The sequence below is a fragment of the Heteronotia binoei genome, chromosome 11, assembly GCF_032191835.1.
Source record: "Heteronotia binoei isolate CCM8104 ecotype False Entrance Well chromosome 11, APGP_CSIRO_Hbin_v1, whole genome shotgun sequence".
Taxonomy (NCBI): Eukaryota; Metazoa; Chordata; class Lepidosauria; order Squamata; family Gekkonidae; genus Heteronotia; species Heteronotia binoei.
Window position 1 is genome coordinate 44733061 of NC_083233.1, and position 20209 is coordinate 44753269.

Here is a 20209-nt window from a genome sequence, read left to right on the forward strand (position 1 = left end):
CACCTTGGCTGGAAGGGCGTTCCAGAGGGGGCTCCTTTGAGGGATCTCCGGAGAGAAGTTGCATATTCATCATCTACAGAAGTTTCCAGAGTCATTTATTTGACTTAAGCTCGACAGGATCTGAGTCTTCTTTTACAACTTTAAACATCTAATCTACAAAAGACTGGTGTCAATTTGGATAAACTACAAAAAAAAGGTATTGATCGCTATCTTTTCACTCCAGGACTAATTAAAGCTAAACAAAACAAAATTAAAAGGTGGGAGTTGGATATAATGAAAGCCTGAAAGGAGGAGAAGAAAAGGGGCTAAATTTGAACTTTGTAAATTTAAAAGACAGTGCTAAAAGGAGAAAGGAATTTATTGTTTTGTCTATCTGTGGTTGAGGAAGTAGCCCCATCGTCATAGATCTGCAGCACTCACAGTCAACATAGGAAGTATGTCAGACATCGCAAGATTTCTCTACCAGCGAAACGAGACTTGGTGGCAAGAAAAGCAGGAAGTACCAGAGGAAGAAGAAGGAAGAAACAGAAGTAAACAGCCTACTCTAGGATTATAATATCAGAGAGAAACATTGGCGGCCATTGTTGGGAGGGCAAAGTTTTAACATTTTTAAAGTGACTGGGACTTTAAAAATTGGTGGAGTTAATTGAGTTGGTAATTTTAAAATAAGGACTATTGGACAGTGGTGAAGAAGATCTGAATTGGATTAAGGGAAAAGAAGGAAAATTTTTAAAGTGAAGCAAAAGTCACGTCCGCCATTTTGGGGGAAATAAAAACTTTAAACATTAATATCTGAGCCTGGGAGGCTCAGAGGACGGCAAAATTGGGTTCATTGGAAAGGGCAAGCTTCACTCTATTAAACCTGATGGTCCAAATTTAATTTGGTGAGATAAAAATTCTCGATCTTTTTTACATGTCAGATCCGAAATAAATTCGTACTAGGTGTGCTTTGATGGAGAAAATGCAAGCCAATTAGATGCAATAGAAGCCAGGATAATGAAGGGAGTGAAAGAAATGATAACTGCCTCTAAAAAAAATAAGAAAAGATATTGAGGACTCAAAAAAATTAAAAAAGAGATAGAGAATCTCAGAAATGAGACTGTAGTAATAACAAAAAAAGTACAGGAGGTGGAAGAGAGAGTGAAAACACATGATTCCACCTTATTAAAATTACAAGAAAAGGTGATAGTACTTGACTGCGAGTTGATGGAGACACAGATTCGTCTGAGAGGTGTATCAGAAGATGAAGATGAAGAATCTGACTTGAAAGAATACATAATAAAAATCATTGCAAAATTTTTGGAGGAAGATCCTGAAGGGAATAGAAATATGTATGATTATATGTATAAAGTGAATTCACTCTATGCAAAAGAGAACAATCTGCCAAAAGATGAGGTCATAAAATTTATGACAAAAGAAATGGTGGAAAAAATCATGAACAAAAATTTTGAAAAGACATTGACAGTGGGAGGTAATAGGATAAGAATTATGAAAGAGTTGCCAAGACAAGTGTTAAATGACAGGAATGCATACAGATGGATAATACCTGAAGGTTTGAGCTTTGAACTTCAAGGGAAAAGGATTACAATTACAAACACACAGGAACTCCGTAGATTTTATGGAGAAAATAAAGAATTTGCACCATGATGGATTACAAATTAATATCTTGGAATGTAAATGGACTAAACTCACCACAAAAAAGAAGGGCAACATTTCATTGGATAAAGAAACAAAATTGTAATATAGTGTTTACAAGAAGTGCATATTAGACAAAAGCATTATAAATTTTTATGGAACGAGCAATTGGGACTAGAATTTTATACACTGGCTGAACAGAAGAAGAGAGGAGTAATTTTTTATATTAAAAAAGAATTAGATCTGAAATTGGTTTTTAAAGATAAAGATGGAAGGTACATGGCAGTGGAAATTTTATTGAATGCTAAAAAAAACTTTGTTGGTGGGGCTTTTTGCTCCAAATGGTGCAAAGGACATTTTTTAAAAAAATATTATGCAACATCTTGATGAAGTGACTTATGAGCAAATTTTGTTGATGGGGGACTTTAATGGAACAATCCAGAACACAATAGATAGATCTGGGAATAAAAAAAATGATAAAGAAGAGAAATTGCCAAAATCTTTTTTTGAACTGGTTAAACAAGAGAGTTTGGAGGATATATGGAGGAAGTTCAATCCTGAAGTACGGGACTACACCTTTTTTTCAGCCAGACATAATTCTTTTTCTAGAATTGACATGTTGTGGGGTACCAAAGATCTGGGACTTATAACAAAGAAGATAGAGATCTTACCAAAATAGGAGCTGATCATAACCCAATAATGTGGATTACAAAATTGTCTAAAAAGTCGAGAAGATGGAGAATAAATGAAGATTTACTACAAAATAAAGAAATAGTGACATCTTTAGAAAATTAAACTAAAGTTTACTTCCAAGTTAATGATAGAGAAGATATAGAATTTCAGATGGTATGGGATGCCTATAAGGCAGTAATGAGAGGAATATTAATAACTTTGAATAATAAAGATAAGAGAGCAAAAGATAAACAGATCTTGGACATTCAAAATAAAATTAAGAAAAAAGAAGGTGAATTAAGAAAAAGTCCAGGAAAAAAGAAAATTATAAGGGAGATTACAATATTGCAAACACAAATGAGACATTTGTTAAATAAGGAAATGGAATGGAATTTGAAAAAATTGCAACAGAAATCTTTTGAGGGAGCAAACAAGCCTGAGAAGTACTTGGCTTGGCAACTGAAGAAAAAGAGAGAAAGTAAAATTATTAACAAAATTGTGGCTGATGGGAAAGAGATGGTGGACCAAGAAGGAATAAAAAGAGATTTTTTTTAAAGTATTATGCTAATTTATTTAAGGGTTTTAAAGTAAAAAAAGAAAGGATTGAAATGTATTTTCAAAAAATTAAAATAGCACCCTTAACTGAATATATGGAAAAAAAATTGAATGATCCAATTGAAAAAATAGAAATTGAAGCAGCGATTAATGTAATGAAATCTGGAAAGGCACCTGGACCAGATGGTTATACGGCAAATTTTTAAAAAATGCTTAAAGAAGAATTAGTACCGAAACTTCAAAAATTGATGAATGCGATAAGATCAAATGGGAAAATACCTAATACATGGAAAGAAGCTGTAATTTTGTTGATTCCAAAGGAAGATAGAGATGTCACGAATGTAAAGAATTATAGACCAATTTCATTATTAAATAATGGCTATAAGATATACACAAAAATCCTGGCAGAACGGCTTAAACAACATTTAATACATTTTATAAAGGAAGATCAGGCGGGTTTTCTTCCCAAAAGGCAAATAAGAGACAATATTAGAACTGTTGTAATTATTGTAGAATATTATGAAAGACATCCAGAGAAAGAAGTTGCATTATTTTTTGTGGATGCAGAGAAAGCTTTTGATAATCTGAACTGGGACTTTATGTTTGCAGTAATGGAGAAAATAAAGTTTGGGGAAAACTTTATAAGAATGATAAAGGCAATATATACTGAACAACGTGCAAGGTTATGTATAAATGCAGATCTCACTGATGAAATGAAAATTAGCAAAGGTACAAGACAAGGTTGTCCGCTTTCGCCATTGTTGTTTATAATGACTCTTGAAATTTTATTGATGCAAATACAAGATGATGAAGAAATAGAAGGAATGAGAATTAAAGGTTTTACCTATAAATATAGAGCATTTGTAGATGATATAATGTTTATAAATGAAAATCCTACACAAGTAACTCCTTTGTTGTTAGCTAAAATACAAACTTTGGAGAATCGGCGGGACTTTATGTTAATATGGAAAAATCAAAACTTTTATGTAAAAATATGCAAGTAAATAAACAAAAGGAATTGCAGAGGCTAACGGGATGTGAGGTTACCTCTAAAGTAAAATATCTGGGTGTGGAAATAACAATGAAGAATATTGATTTGTTTAAAAATAATTATGAAAAGTTATGGCATAAAATGGATGAAGGTATAATACAATGGAACAAGCTTAATTTGTCATTGCTTGGGAGAATAGCTGCAATTAAGATTAACATTTTGCCGAGAATACTGTATTTATTCCAAACTATCCCGATTGTGAAAGACAGCAAACAATTTAATAAATGGCAAAGAAAGATTTCAGAATTTGTATGGGCTGGAAAGAAACCAAGGATTTAAATGAAAGTTTTAACAGAAGCTAAAGAAAGAGGATTGCAATTACCAGATTTAAGACTATATCATAAAGCAGTTTGTTTGGTGTGGATAAAAGATTGGGTGACGTTATTGAATAAAAAACTTTTGATGCTAGAAGGTCATGGAAATAAATTCGGCTGGCAGGTTATATGTACTACGGGAAGAAAAAGATGGATGGTTTTTTCTCTCACCATTACATAAGAAGTAATTTGCTAAATATCTGGATGAAGTATAAGAAATATGGCGAGAGAAAACCACCATGGATAGTGCCTGCAGAAGTAATTAAAATAACAGCTGAGCTAGGAGAAGGAAAATGGATGTCATACAATCAACTATTAAAAATACAAAGCGGTAAAATAGAGTTGAAAACTGCTGAGGAGCTGAATTATAAGTATGATTGGTTTCAAATGCAACAAATAAAGGGTTTGGTGGAAAGTGATATTAAAACTGAAGGAATAAGACAAAAACAAACGGAAATGGAAAAAGTTCTGCTTGGAGATAATGAAAAATTAATTTCAAAAATCTGCAAGTTACTTTTAAAATGGTCTATGGAAGATGAAGTAGTAAAATCTCAAATGATTAAGTGGACAATTAATGTAAATAAAGAAATACAGATGGATACATGGGAATATTTGTGGAAGAACTCTATGAAACTCTCAACATGTCAGAGTATCAAAGAAAACTGTTTTAAGATGATTTATAGATGGTATATGACTCCTAAAAAGTTGGCAAAGATGAATAACAAGATGCCGGACAGGTGTTGGAAATGTAGAAAACATGAAGGTTCTTTCTACCATATGTGGTGGACTTGTGAAAAAGTGAAAATGTATTGGCAGATGATTCAACAAGAGATTTCTAAGATCTTGGGTTACGAATTTAACAAAGTTGCAGAGACTTTTCTGTTGGGATTACAAATGGAAAAATTTCCAAAGGAAGATAGGATTTTAATCTGGTACTTGCTCTCAGCTGCTAGGACATTGTATGCGCAGTTGTGGAAGCAAGAAAAAATACCAGAGAAATGGGATTGGATTGTAAAAGTTATGACATGGAGTGAAATGGACAAGTTAACAAGAACCTTAAGAGACTATGATTTAGAAGTATTTAAGATGGAGTGGAAGAAGTTCAGAAGATACATTGAAAAAGAGTGGAAAATAAAAGGACATTGGAAAATTTTTGATAATGACTAAGTATAAGAGGGAGGAGGATATGAATTTAGGTTCTATTAATTAAGGGTACCTTTAATAATAATGTTTTAAGTATGGTACACCGGAGGGGGTCAAGTAACAGGGGGGTAGGGGTAGGTAGAAAGTAATATATGGCATAGAGGGGAAAAGTAGTTATTAAATTGAATATATTATCATATGTTACTAATAAAAAAAATTGTTTGAAACAGTAAGATACCTCTTTCAGCCTGGAGAATACACTTTCTGCTATCTTTTCTCTCAGTATGCTATGTCTGTCTGTGTCATAATTGTGAGGAGTGACTGAGAGGCAACTGCAAATCACAAGCAAATGCAGTCCCAGCAAGGGTTGCCTGCTTGAGCTTTTCACTCCCCCTCCCACACACTCAAAATTGCACCCCAAGCTGCCCCCTTCCTTGTGTGGAGACTTTCATCAGAGAAAGGGTTAAACACACTCTTCTTCTCCCCTATCCTTGGCCATGTCTCTACTAAAAAAACTGTCACAGCCTCCCAAGGCTACTTTTCATTTTGAAAGAATCAGGATTTTCTTACCCATGTGTGTGGCAGTAATTGCAGAGCCATCTTCAGAGGTGGAAAGACATTTTGTTCTGTTTAATCTGCTGTTCTCCGGGGCAATCATGTTTTTAACAACCTAGAAAGCCTGATTGAGGAACATTCAGCTATGCCATGCTCTTGCCAGTAATTAGGATTAGATCAACAATTAGGTATGTGAACCCCTTGGCTTGGATTATTTTTATGGCCTTGGGCCTCATCTGCAGGAAAATGGAGGCTACCATACTCTATCTGAGCTTCTCAGGGCAGAACTCCACAGAAGGTGCAGTTCTGCGATTACTTTCCCCATTTTTGTTTTGATGGACAGCAGTTACTCTGGCTGCAGTTTAATTAGGGAGCCAGATTTGTGGCAGAGAAGAAAGAGAGAAAACATATTTTTAACCCTTTCCTCCCTTACTGCTTTTCCATCAAAAATCACTGCCCTTAATCTACTTTTCCCTGTGCTTGGGTAAAAATATGAGTACCTATAAGAGTAAATCAGGATGGTGACCTTGGGAGTGAAAAAATGCAAGGGGAAAGAGGTAACTAGCCCCTCTCCAATCCATACTGTTTTCTTGTTTGTTAAAAGTTTTCCTGTATTGTGTTTTATTGTGTCTTTACAACACTCTGTAGACAGCAAGAACCATGGCACAACCTGATTTCATTGATGCCCAGATACTGATTGCTCCTCTGATTGGTGTTGTTCTGGACATGGTACTGAAGAACAGCCATACTTAACTTCTTCTGTATCCTCTCTGGAAGCTTCTGGTCACTCAGAATATTGGTAGCAACAGCATAGAAGGTGGAATAATCTCAAAGTGGTCCTTCCTGAGCTGGACATTTATTGCTCTGCTGTGCCTGCTACATCTAACCATTTAATGGGGACTGGTGGTGGAAAGTGGCATCAAATCACAGCCAATTTGTGATTGACCCTTTGTAGTCTTGGTTCCAGTCAAGGGTGTCTGATTTCAGGCCCTCCACAGTGATCAGTCCCTCCAGTGCCACCTCCCTGATCCCTCCTCTTTCTGCTGCTGGAAGGGAAAATATGAAGGGGAGTTGCAGCCACAGCAGCCTCAGCCTAGTGAGGAGGAGAAAGAGACACATAGAAGGAAAGACCAGGGACCAAAGGGGGGTTGCAGATGTCCAAGGCAGGATCTGAGCAGAAGGTGCAAAGGAGCCAGGAATTCCCTGCTGTCCTGTTTTTAAATTGAAACTCTGGCAGCTAATTTCTGGTTTTAAAAAAAATCTGGAAAATTAATCACAGATCTGCACAGCTTGCCATTCTGCCCTAATTTGGCTGAGTTTAGAATGTATAGATCTGAAGCATTAGTTCATAGATTGCTCAGGAAGTTTTGATACCTGAGACAGAAAAACCAAATAGAGACCTCTAGGCTGACAAGTTGCTTCTAACAAAGTAACTCCTAGAAAAAAAGGCATACTGGAATCTGCAACCTGGGATGAGCTGCTTACCTGGTTTAATGGCAGAGCCCAAGTTAGCTGGATGCAAAACTGAGTAATATGACTGAGGGGGCGGGTGGACATTTAATTTTATTAATTCTGCCATCTCATTCTCTCCCCCCCCCCCCGCCTTCTGAGATACTGGTTGGAATATGAACATGCTGGCATTATCTAATCTCCTAATTTTCCTGTCAGCTCTTGGCTTTCAAAATGATTGCCCTATAGTTCTATGAAATGAACCCACGGGAAGAAAACTAATACCATTATAAATCTCCTGAATGGAAGCAGAGATGCAATAGTAAAATAAACTAGGAGTAAATAACGCCACGGAGATATGCATCTCGTTTCCCTTGCTGCAATAAAGTCTTGTGGCAGAAGCAAGAATGATGGGCCAAACATCATTTAGGGGAAGGAGAAAGGGGAGGGGGAAACCATGTAAAAATATCAAAAAAAATCTTGTAAAGTTTAAATGTACAAAGTATATCACTACTGAGGACTTTGCAAAAGGTACAGAATTGCAAATGGCAGCCAATAAACCAAAACTGGCAGACATTCCTTCTGCGGATCTCAGTTAAGGCAGTAACGTTCAAACTGTGTGGCAGGACTCACTGCTGTTCTGCAAGAGAGCAGCTGACAGTCTGAGAGTGCGTTCACACAAACGCAATAATCCTTCTTAATGCAATTTGCTATTAGATTTTACTATGTTGAATGGAAAAATCCGCTTACGAATAGTCTTAGTGTGGACACGCCTTGAGAGGTAAATTAAGTTTGTAGAAAGTAAGACTGCCTGTGGAACACGGAGGGTTCCCATTGCATTTCTTTATGACTTATCATTCTACCTTGTCTCTTCTCAATTGGTCCCATCTGGCTAATTGTGCTGCATAACTGTCGTGTGAATGGTTCACTCTGACAAAGTGGAATGGCAGGTTTACTACCCCTCAGAAGAGGGTGCCTGTGTTGCTTCTCTCAACATGTCACTGCCTGGCATTTGCTTCCTGCCATTCTAGTGGCACATCCAGACCCCTCTGAGGGTGAATACCTTAACTCTTCCACACTCCAAATGGTAACCTATTGGAGTGTGAGTAAAATCTGTTTCTGGTTTTAATCTCTCTTCCCCCTCCCCCCACAAAAAAAATGTATTGTAGCTATTAAAAATTAACAAGATGCTGGCTTAAGCCGTCCTGGTCATGGAATGATGCTAAATATGAGCAACTCTGTGTCTGAAGTGCAAGAATCCTGTGGCTAATCAGCTGTTGCATGAGTATCGAGTATGCTGAAGAAAAGGACGCCAGGGAGCTGTATCAATATTGGATTAAGTTGCATTTAATTAGCATAATTTACATATAATTTTCGTGAATAAGTCTGATAACATGTTTTCCAGTGTAAGACAAGGAACTTTCTAAACAGGTACAGCCAGGGAATAGGCAATGCTGGGTACAAACTACGTACCTAGCCAACAGTGATATGTACAACTTAACAACAATTATTACAGGCACTTGTACTTTGTTTCATTTTTTTAAAATGTTGTGTCACTTCTCTGCCTAAGCTTCCAAGGTTGTTGAGAATGTCAGTTGAGAATGTCAGTTACACAGCAGTTCAAAGAATTACCAATCTTATATATATATATATATATATATATATATATATATATATATATATATATATATATATAAGCCCAATGTCCTGGCATTTTCCAGCTTTCCCATTGGCTGTGGTGTGTTCCACATCAGTCATTGGCCTGTGAACTGCAGGTCAAAACAACTGGCATGCCATTGGCTGGGTCCACTCCCCTCCCCTGCCCACTGCTGGACAGATGAGGATTGGGCCACTGGGGAAACTGCTAGGCAGTAGCTGTTGCTAGGCAACCAAGTTTGCTTCTGTCTGTAAAATGTAACCAACATTGGTTCACTCACTAAAGATAGGGAGGAGGTCCTTTCTAGGCCTCTTTTGGCCTTTGAGGGAGAACTCATTGGGGCCACTGCTGACTAGGATTTCCAGCTTGGTGGGAAATTCCTGGAGACTTTGTGGTGGTGTTTGAGGAGGGCAAGGTTTGGGGAGGCCTCAGCTGAATAGAATGCCATAGAGTCCACCCTCCAAAGCAGTTATTTTCTCCAGAAGGAGACAGATCTGTTGTCTGGAGTTCAGTTGTGATACCAGGAGATCTTCAGGCTCCACCTAGAGGTTGGTTACTCTATTTCTGGCTGCTTGCTACTGCTGCTGGGAGGGATATAAGCCTGCCAACTCCAGGTCCTGGAGATTTGAGGGGTGGAGCCTGGAGAGGGTGGGGTTTGAGGAGGCATGGGACCTCAGACAGGTACAATGCCATAGACTTCACCTTCCAAACCAGCAGTTTCCTCCTGGGGGACCATTGCTTCCAATTTCCAGATGAGGACTGGCAATCACTCAGAATTACAACTGCACTCCAGATGGCCAAGATCAATTCCTCTGGAGAAAATGGCTGCTTTGCAGGGTGAACTCTGTGTCATGAAACCCTATTGAGGTAACTTCCATCCTTCTTTGGTCCACGCTGTGATTTTGGACCACTCACAGACTTTCACTCACAGATTTTCACAGGCTAACCTACCTCACAGGGTTATTGTTCAGGGGAGAGGAGGAGGATGTGAGCTGTGGAGAAAGACTGTACTTTTCCTAGGTAAAGGCTACAGGGAGGGGGGAAGAGATGAAAAGCTGAAGTCAAATCAGTTCCCTACAGAAAACTGCTGCCTTGGGTGGGTGGGAAGACACCAAGGTTGGGGGGAGTGAATGAATGCCTTCCCTTGGGTGAGTGGGTGGGAAGACAGCAAGGGGGGGGGCACTTGCCCTCAGCCTCTTTCTAGAGCCATTGTATTTTTCATCACAAAGGGCCTTATTCCTAGTTAAAACATGATAGCAATAAAAATCCAGAACAGAGCAATACCAAAATAATAATATGAAGCAGAAACAAAAGCAGAAAAGACAACAGGGACAAAAAATGTACTTTATCCATTCTAGATTTGTCTTCACCTGGTGTCTGTTAAAAACTGCCAAAGTGCCAACTGAATGCCCCTGGTGAGACTACCCCAGAAGAAAGGCACCACCACCAAGAAAACTGTTCCTGGTCATTACCCGCTTCACCTCTGAAGGAGAAAGGGAATACCTGGAGTATGCCCTTTGTTGTAGATCTTAAGGTATGTATGTCAATTTAAGGCATGTTTTGGTTGTTTGGAGAAACTGGTAATTATCAAGTTTGAAGAGTCTGATAAACTCTGAGGCCATGTGAGTCAAAACGCAAACAGAAATAATTTGACCTGCTTGTCCTTTTAGTTGCTTGAAATTTTTAAGTATTATAATCTTCCAACATTCCCTAGCAAAAAAAACCAGGGACACTCTTGTGTACCTGTAGACACCCCTATCTCACACCTAACACTCTTCCACCTGAACACCCTTCTGCCCTTCCACTGTAAGCTCTTATTACAAACACTGCATTAATTTATTGTTATTAAATTTATTTAATACATATTAAAGGGGCTTAAAATATTGACCCAAAGGTGTTCTAAGCAGCATGGCTTTACAGGATTTCCTCTAGGTCAGCAGGAAAGACAATCTTCTGAACTTCTCTTGGAGGTCATCCAAAGAACATCACTGAAAACGCCTGTGAATAGATGAATAGGCCACAACAAAGCTCACATTCCTACAAGGAATGGCTAGTCAGAGCTGTTGGGAGTTGCACAGGGGTTCATAAGGCAGAGACAGTACTTTAAATGGACTGGGATAACATGTACCACACTGATCCTTGTACCAGTTCCCTTGATCATTTTATTTACATTTATTCTTTAAATGTATACTTTGGTCCTTTTCCATCACAGTGCCTTAATTATAGAATTCCGTCCTGCTGTCCATTTGCTGTTGAAGGGCCAAAATACATGTTATGTCTGACAAGTTGAGTTGCAAGTGCCTATTCCGACTTTCAGCACACATTCACACAACCTTTATCCATTGCTCCATGTGGCTCCAGATGCTGTGAATGGGAAGGAAGAGGTCCAGGTTTCTCTCCTATACTGTTTTTGCTAGTGGAAATAGATATGGGCAGGCTGCATGTCCCTTCCTTAGGCTCCATGTGTTGGAGGGAAGCCTGAGGCACCTCTTTCTCCCTCCCAGCATTTGGAGCTGTGTGGAACAACAAAGAGATTTTTAAACACGTGTGTGACCATGTGACCAAGACTCTGGATGGGCACCCATCACCTGACTTGTGTCACACTTAGCATATTTTTTTTGTCCTAAGGTGCCAAGCAAAGGACATTTTTACTCCTCCAGGTTTTCAGTGGTGTCTGATTGTTGCAGTTGCCTCCTAGTTTTTAAGAAAGCAAGACCCAGGCTGGATCATGCCAATTGTCTATCTAGACTAGCATTCTGTTTCATATGGTGGCCAACCAGTTGCCCTAGAGGGCCAACAAGTGGGGCATGGTAGCTAAGGCCTTCACCAGATGTTATCTTCTAGCTCTGGTATTCAGAGGTATCAGCCTCTAAATATGGAGGTTCTCTCAATCTTTTTATATCTTTTAGCTACCAATAGACCAGTCTTCCATGAATCTGTCTAATCCCATCTATACTCATGGCCACCAGATGTGAATTCTACAGTTTACCTCTTTGCTGAGTAAAGACCACAGTCAAGAGACAATGAGATTCTAGGAGCAAGTTAATGCCAAGCTTCCCTTCAAGTCAGTAGAGGAGATTCCTCCTGTCTTTTTGGCAGCCCTTCAAGTTTGGTGCCTTAAGGCAATTGGTTTGACAAGGGGCCAGGCTGGCACTAATCAAAGCAGATATTGTCTTGAACTCACTGTGGCCTGGTCTGGCCTTGGAAGTGGTATATCTTCTCTCTTGTGGGCTACATTTGGGCACAGGCCAATTCACTTGCTGCACTATTTCAAGGTACACTTGCAACCATGGATGGTTCTGAATGCATTGCATGGAGCAAATTTTTAGCCTCTGAAGCCACCATGGGGTAAATTGTTATGTCAAATGTTTGCTGGCAGAACGGATGGGTGCTGCTTAGCATCAGGTTGCCTACAGTGTTGTTGTTTCCCTACCATGTGATTTGTGATTATCCCTTTTTCTGAGCATGTTTGTCTAAAACCCTTGGAGCACCGCTTCAGAAATCAAGAAGCTGCCAAATGCAGATAGTAATTTCCGTTCTCTCCAAGCCCATTGGATCTGTAACAAATGGCCCATGTACACCAATTATTCCTCTTTATTCCTACTTATCTTATGCTGACCACATATTAGGAGAACAGTTCTCCTCTGAATGCAAGAAAAATATCCAGAGAACCACACTGGGATAGCTGCCATCCACCCCCCCCTCTCTTCCCGCTGTTTTAGCCTGTGGTTCACTGCAGATGTGAAACATTTTATAAGGCAAGCCTCCCTGCCTGAATGCTTGTAGTATGCATTTGTTTAAAGGACAATTTTGAATAATCTCTTCCTATTTTAATAGTTGAAAATAAATTTTGCATAGTAATTCAGCTCCACTCTGTTGCCTGTAATCGTTATCTGCATGCCTCTGATAGATGTCTGTATTTGTTTCTGTTGATTTACATGACCTGACATCTCCTATAATGAGCTTGCCAGCACCAAAGCCATCCATGGTATTCCAGGCTGCGCTAATCTATCACAAGATGACCTTACAACAGTTGGGGTCACAGATTCAATCAGTAAAATGTTTCAGGGTGTAATTAATTACATTTCTCCCCCCCCCCCCACTGCTCTACAACTGTTCCCTTAAAACTTGATGAAAGCAATATTTTTCTCTCCCACAACATTTTTTCAATATGTACAGTGTTTTGGTTAAGATAATCAATCATACTGTTGGGGGATTTGGTTGTTTTTTTAAATTTATTTTTTAAGTATTCATGAGTTTGCTTTCCTCAAAACTTCCAAATGTTTGTTTGCAGGCATAATTTAATAGTTTAATTAGCCTCTCCGACTAGTGACTGCATTGGGGAAAGTTCATTTGGGCTGTGATTGAGGAAGGCAGTTGCACACCTCCCCCCCCACCCCACCCCAATTGCTGGACCTGAAAAACATCAGCCGGCTACTTCTGTGGCCAGAGCAGGCCCAAACCCCAAGAATGGCTGCAGTCTATGATGGCTTCAACTTAGCTGTAATGGCATGGGAGGAGCATGGGCAAGGTGGTCACTCTTTTTCCTGTAGGGAACTGTGATCTGTCTGGTATGTAAATCCTTTCAGAAATCCTTGTGTCCTTCTGGAGAGTCGATCCACATTCAGCAGAGCATTCCTGTCTCCCACAAAGATATCAACAAGTCAAGGATGGTATATTCTGTGACCCCATTAGTGTACAACAGCCAGCCTACTAATTGAAGGAGTCTAACTGTGCTTGGGATCTGTTATGGGCAGATATGTTATCAGGGTAAGGTTGCCAATCCCCAGTTGTGTGTGTGTGGGGGGGGAGAGGGAAATGTCTGCTGGGCACTCAATTATTCTCTCTGGAGACCGATTACCATAGGGTATAATGGAGAACTGATCTGTGTGTATCTGGGGCTCGAGGGGAGCTGTTGTTTGAGGTAGAGGCACCAAATTTTTAGCATAGCATCTGGTGCCTCTTCTTAAAACACCCTCCAAGTTTCAAAAAGATTGGACTAGGGGGTCCCATTCTATGAGCCTCCAAAGAAGGTGCCCCTATCCTTTACTGTTTTCAAATGGAGGAAAGGCATTTAAAAGCTGTGCGGTCTTTTTAAACGTGATGGCCAGAACTCCCTTTGGAGTTCAATCGTGTTTGTCACACCCTTGCTCCTGGCTCCACCCCCAAAGTCCACAGGTATTTATTGAGTTGAACCTGGCAACGCTATATCAGGGACACCAAGTGAAGCTGATGAGGAATAGATTTGGGATGAACAATGAGCAATTACATGGTGGCATGGACATCCAGTGGATGTAGTGGTGGACACTAACATAGATGGCTTAAAGAAATTCATGGAGGATGACTCCATTAATGGCTACTGGCCATGATGACTAATGGGAACTCCCATGTTCTGTGGCATTTTTGGATCATCCAGGGCAGCTGGTTAGTTACTTGTGAAACAGGATACTGAAGTAGATGGTCCACTGCTCTGATCTAGCAGGACACCATTTAAGATCTTGTGGATCTGAAGGGATCATGTCACAAGTTGCAAGAGGACTGAAGAGGCTATGCAGCAAAGAACTTCTGACCGGAAATGTAGGGCAGAGAATCCTTAAGGCTTGCTTTTGTGCTAATAACAATTCTTCCATCAGCTCTTAAGCATGTGGCTGATGTCATTAAAGTAGCTGATGTCATTAAAGTCCTGATGAAGACTCTTTGCCACAAGGGAATGCAAAAGAACTGGCTTGCAATCACTCTTGGAAATGCTCTGAACAACTGCTTTTGCTTCATAGTCAGGTAAACTATGCGCTGCTAGCAGATATTAGTGGCATTTGCAGCTTGGTGGTGGCCAGGACTCATCTGTAGTGTGGACTCTAAATGCTGGCTGTAACCTTTAATTGAAGAAGTAGTTTTTGGCGATGGTTATCCATTGAATTTGCACTTCTCCTATCATGGAAAGGTCAGATTTCCAGGTGGTCTTCCATTTGGGAACTGACTGGACTCAGACACACTCAGCAACATTACTGCAATTGCACCATCCAACCACAACTGGGGACCGTGCTTTGATCAAATTCTCCAACTACAGCCAGATTGGACTATTGTTGCAGGAGGCTGCCTTTGAAATTTTCTGAACAGCATCATTTGGTCCATTGCTAGATGGTGCCAGTTACTGGAATCACATGTTGCCAGTTTCAAAATAATTATGCTGGCTGCCTGTTTGTTTTTGGGGACAATTCAAAGAGGCAGTTTTGACTTTTAAAGCCATAAATGGGCTGGGCATAGGATAGATGGCATCCATGTGGGCCTGCTCTTCTTCTGCAAGACCCTGCTTTATGTGTCCCTACTGTCAGAGGTGAACTGAGTTGCCACCAGGGACAGGATCTTTTCTGTGGCGGCAACTTGATTGTGGAACTCCCTCCCCATAGCTTGTTGGTTCCTGTTTTTGTTGTCATTTTGCTGCCAAGGTGTTTTTTTTCTCTTCCTTTTCTGTCCCTGGCATTTGGTTGATTTTTATTGAATCTGCTTGTTTATTCAGGGCAGTTTTTAAAAAACCCTTTTTTTACAATGTTTTATTCTGCTGGTAGTTTATTTTACAAGTTTTATCACTTGACTTGATTTTAACAGCTGCTTGCTGATATTAGTTATGGTTGATTATTTGTTGATTTGTTTTTACTGATGTTCCTTTTCCTGGAAGCTGTCTTGATTGGCTGAGAAGCAGAGCTAATCATCATCATGATCACGTACTTGAACTCAACAGGGATGGTTTTCCTAGCATGGGGGATGCAGTGATGGGATGGCCTGTTGCTTTAGGTAGCTGTAAAATCATAGAGTCTCTGTCTGTTTAAAAGGTAGTCTTGTCTGGTAATTTATGATGGCATGGTGTGGTTTTGTCAGAGGTGACTTCCTCTGCTGCTACAGTTGTTAAGATGTCCTTTCTCACATTAACAGAGACAGCTTTTTAACAGCTCACATTAACAGAGACAGTATATATACTGTATATATTGTGGCTAATAGCCACTGATGTACTTCTGCTCCATATTTTTATCCAATCCCCTTTTTATCCAATAAAAGAAGCCATGTTGGATCAGGCCAATGGCCCATCCAGTCCAATACTCTGTGTCACACAGTGGCCAAAATTCTTCATTGTCCATAATTTACTTATGGAACTCACTGCTAGGAGGTATCATGATTGATTCTTATATGACTTTGTAAACAATACTGGACAAAGCAAGGAGAAGTAGCTCTTTAATGGAACCTCCATGTTCAGAAGCAGCTAATACTATTTACTGGAAGCCACATGAAAGTCTTAGCCCCTGACCCTGCTTGTATGCATTCCAAGGGCATCTTGTGACACAGGATGCTGGATTTTAGATCATTTCTTTGATCCAGTTATATTCTTAACTCACAATTTCCCAGGAAATTCTTCCTTTTTATTTTTTATTTTTATTTTGCTGATTTCTAGTCCACCCTTTCCCTTGTGATTTGGAGGTAGGTTCAAGCCATGGTGCAACTATGTTTAAGACCAGCGCCATCGAAGCAAAACTGTAAGACCCAGTGTTGCAAGAAAAGGACCATCAGCAAACAGCTCCCCCCCCCCCCAAAATTGATAATGTGTGCTAGTACCATGTGCACTGTAATACTGACTCTCACAGCACTGACTCTCTACAGCATTGGTGAACATGCAGAGCAGCTAGCAAGCCCATGGAAGAACTGGGCACTGAATACAGATCCCCTGGATCTAATACACTATCTGGCAAAGGCTGAAACTTAGCTTGAGAATTCTAGATGCTGGCTTTGTTGTTTGAGAATGTTAAAAGCCAAGAAGGGGGTCAAAAGAAGAAGAGAGATTTAGAAAGTACAAGCAGCAATGTAATTTTTCTAGAATGGAAGAATTCTCTGAAACTGCAAGAACAGCCCCGTGACTCTTGCTTGATCAGCAAGTTTTAATGAAATGTGAAGGGGCAGGGGAGGGGAAGTTGAGAGAAAAGAGGAAGAAAAGCTTTCCAAGTTTTGGACAATGAGAAATGTTGCAACATCCTGCAAGAAGATTTTGCTTCTGAACCAAGGAAGGAACTGTAACCATAGAGCCGCAAATGGGGACTTAATGGTATTTAAAATAACAATATAAAAACCCACACATTTGCTTATGTTGAAGTCATTAACAGGATGATGGAGAGTATGCAAAAGCCACAAGGAGGATAAGAATTTAAATTTGGACCTCCAGGGCAAAATCAGCTTTGTTGGTAAAGGAGAGAGCAACATATTAGTATTACAGTCAACATATAAATACATCCTGCTTAAAGTCAAATTGATATAAGCCAGTGTTTAATGAGCAAAACCGCAGAGGCTTGTGGTGATGTGTCTATGCATCTCTTAGGAGCAGCGTTTAGGTTTGAATGCAGCTTTCTTTGTCTGACAACCACACAGTCATGTGGACGTACCATGGCAACTGCCTTTGGTCTTACCTGTCAGTAAAGGTACTCCAGGTGCCTTACTGTTACTTGGTTGTGCCTCTCCAAAGCTGTATAATTTGGGTCCATGATCTCATACTATTGGGCAATGTAGAACCTTTGCAATGTAAGAATGTGCTCCTGAGCAAGAGTTGAAGCTAATGTAGCTGATTTTTCAGCTTATGGATGGAAACATATGTCAATTTGCACCTGATTATTTCCACCTTATAGAGGTCCTTGTTATTGATAATTTCTAGCTGCTTCCCTACATGCATGTTAAGAACTTGAGGAATGGTGGCCCAAAATATACCTTGCTTAAAAGAAGGGGCCAGGTTCAATTCCCAGAATCCCCAGTGAAAGAATCTGAGGACCTAATGTTTTGCTGTTTCTGGACATACTACAGAATTTCCAGTGATTTTTGAGTTTTTTCAGTTTATGTGGCCTGATTCAGATTAGGACTGTGAGAAGACGGGCTTAAGCCTTATCCCCTGCAATGTGTTCTTGACATGCCTCATTGGGAAACCTTACATGTAGTCTGTACATGTACTAAAAGGCAAATAACAAACCCTAGTGCAGTTTCAGGTCGGGAAAATTAAGTGGGGAGAAAGGCTGACGTCCCCTCTCCCACATGCCAGGCTCCAATCCAAAATGCATATCCATGCAGCTGAAAATGTAAATTTCAACTCAGAATTTCCAGTGCACATTTGCTTTCACAGGACCTAGGACAGACATGGGAACATAGTAATGTGTAGTTATATCCTGTCAGTTAACAGGTGCTAGGAGAGACCTTTCTCTAACTCAGATTTTATAACACTGTGGCCCTTCAAAATAAACAGCACTCAGCTAGATTCAGGGGAGTAGCCATGTTGGTCTGAAGCAGCAGAACAAAATTTGAGTCCAGAGGCACCTTTAAGACACCTTTTATTTAAGGTATATCCAGAATTAAAACTTTGTTGGTCTTAAAGGTGCCACTGGACTCAGCACTCAGCTAGACAGACTAATGATCTAACTCAGCATAAGGCAGCTTTTCAGCTCAGGGTTCAAGCTTTTGAAGAACTACATTTTTGTTGTTCAGTCACACAGTCGAGTCCGATTCTTTGCGACCCCATGGACAAAGTCACGCCAGGCCCTCCTGTCTTCTACCATCCTCCGAAGTCTGCTCAAATTCGTGTTTGTTACATTAGTAACACTGCCCAGCCATCTCATCTTTTGGAACTACATAGAAAAGTAATATTTTGCTGATTAATTTTACTTACTGCCCTACATTTGGATTTCCCAGAATGCTGCAAAGTTTGCATTATAATGACTAGGAATATTCCCCCCAGTTTGGGGAAAGAGAGAAGATAATTAGGAAGAAGGGGCAAAAACAGGTTCCTGCTACTGATTTCATGTCTGCAAGACAGCAGCAGAGGGCAGTGTTTATAGGAAGGAGCAGCCCAGTACTCCACTCTGAATCACCATTGCATTTGAAATAAAGCTCTCTAGATTGCAGTTATGTCACAAGAAGAAAGAATATTTGGTTTCCACTGCTTGTAATGTTTAAAAAATTGGCAAATACATTTGGAGGTTTTACACACTCATTTTGAGTGTTGTAATTAAGCAATCTCTATCATCATCATCTATCTGGCACAATTTTACTGTGACCTGCTCCCAAGGAGTTCAGAGTATATATGGTTCTCCTCTCCTCATTTTACCTTCATGACAGCCCTGTGAGGTAGGTTAGGCTGAGACAGAAAGCGGAGGAACAGAACTCAGGTCTCTGAGATCATAATTTGGAGCTCCATGAATTATATCACTCCGGCTCTCTACAGCTCGAACACAGACACAGGATCTTCTAAAGCCATGCTGATTGCAAGATGCATGTATGATCAAAGTAATTTGATTCACAAAAGTATTGATTCACTTGCAAATTTAATACAGGTTTTAATGTACACAATTAACCTATACAATGAATCTATTGACCTTACCTATGCAGTAGTGCTGCTTCTCTGCAAGTATGTTGCCCACCCTACAGTTGGCTGGGCTCACAAACATTCCGTCCTATATTGAGAAAATTTAGCTTTGATGCACTGAAAAAAGAAAATTCCTGGAAAGCTCTTCCTTATTTTCTGGCATCATATATCAAGAAACGTTTGCAAGAAATATGCAAATACATAATCCTGACATTTGTCCAAAAAATGTTAAGGCAACTTTAAAAATCTGACTTATGTAGAAACAGCTGTAGGTGAGGCTTTCTTCTGTAAAATGTTAAAAAAAATTCTGATATATAGCATGCATATCTCACTGAGTTAGATCTCTTAATGGCATCCTTTTCAACTGAATAGTCAGGGAGATAGGTGAACTCCTCCTCCACATCAAATGTGGGGGGTTTTCTGTTTTTTATTGGGTGCAAAAATAAAAGATTGGTGAAATGCATCTGTTTGAGTGGGGTGCACTGACTTACCATTGCCTTTACATTAAGTAATACAAGGAAGTATTTGGATGGTACTTTTTGGGTAAGTTCACCCCTGTTTTTATCTCGAGGTTTGTTTCCATTTCTACATTATACTCAGTTCACCCCAGTTTTGCCCCACAATTGTCCCTGAATTTTTGCCCAAGGTTTTCCTGCAAGGTAAATGAATACAAGCCAGAGAAAACCCAGGTGGAGTGGAAAACAAGTGTGGAAAAGGCCTAGCTATTGAGTTTGTGGATGAGATTGTGAGGGGGTTGGACTAGATGACCCTGGAGGTCCCTTCCAACTCTATGA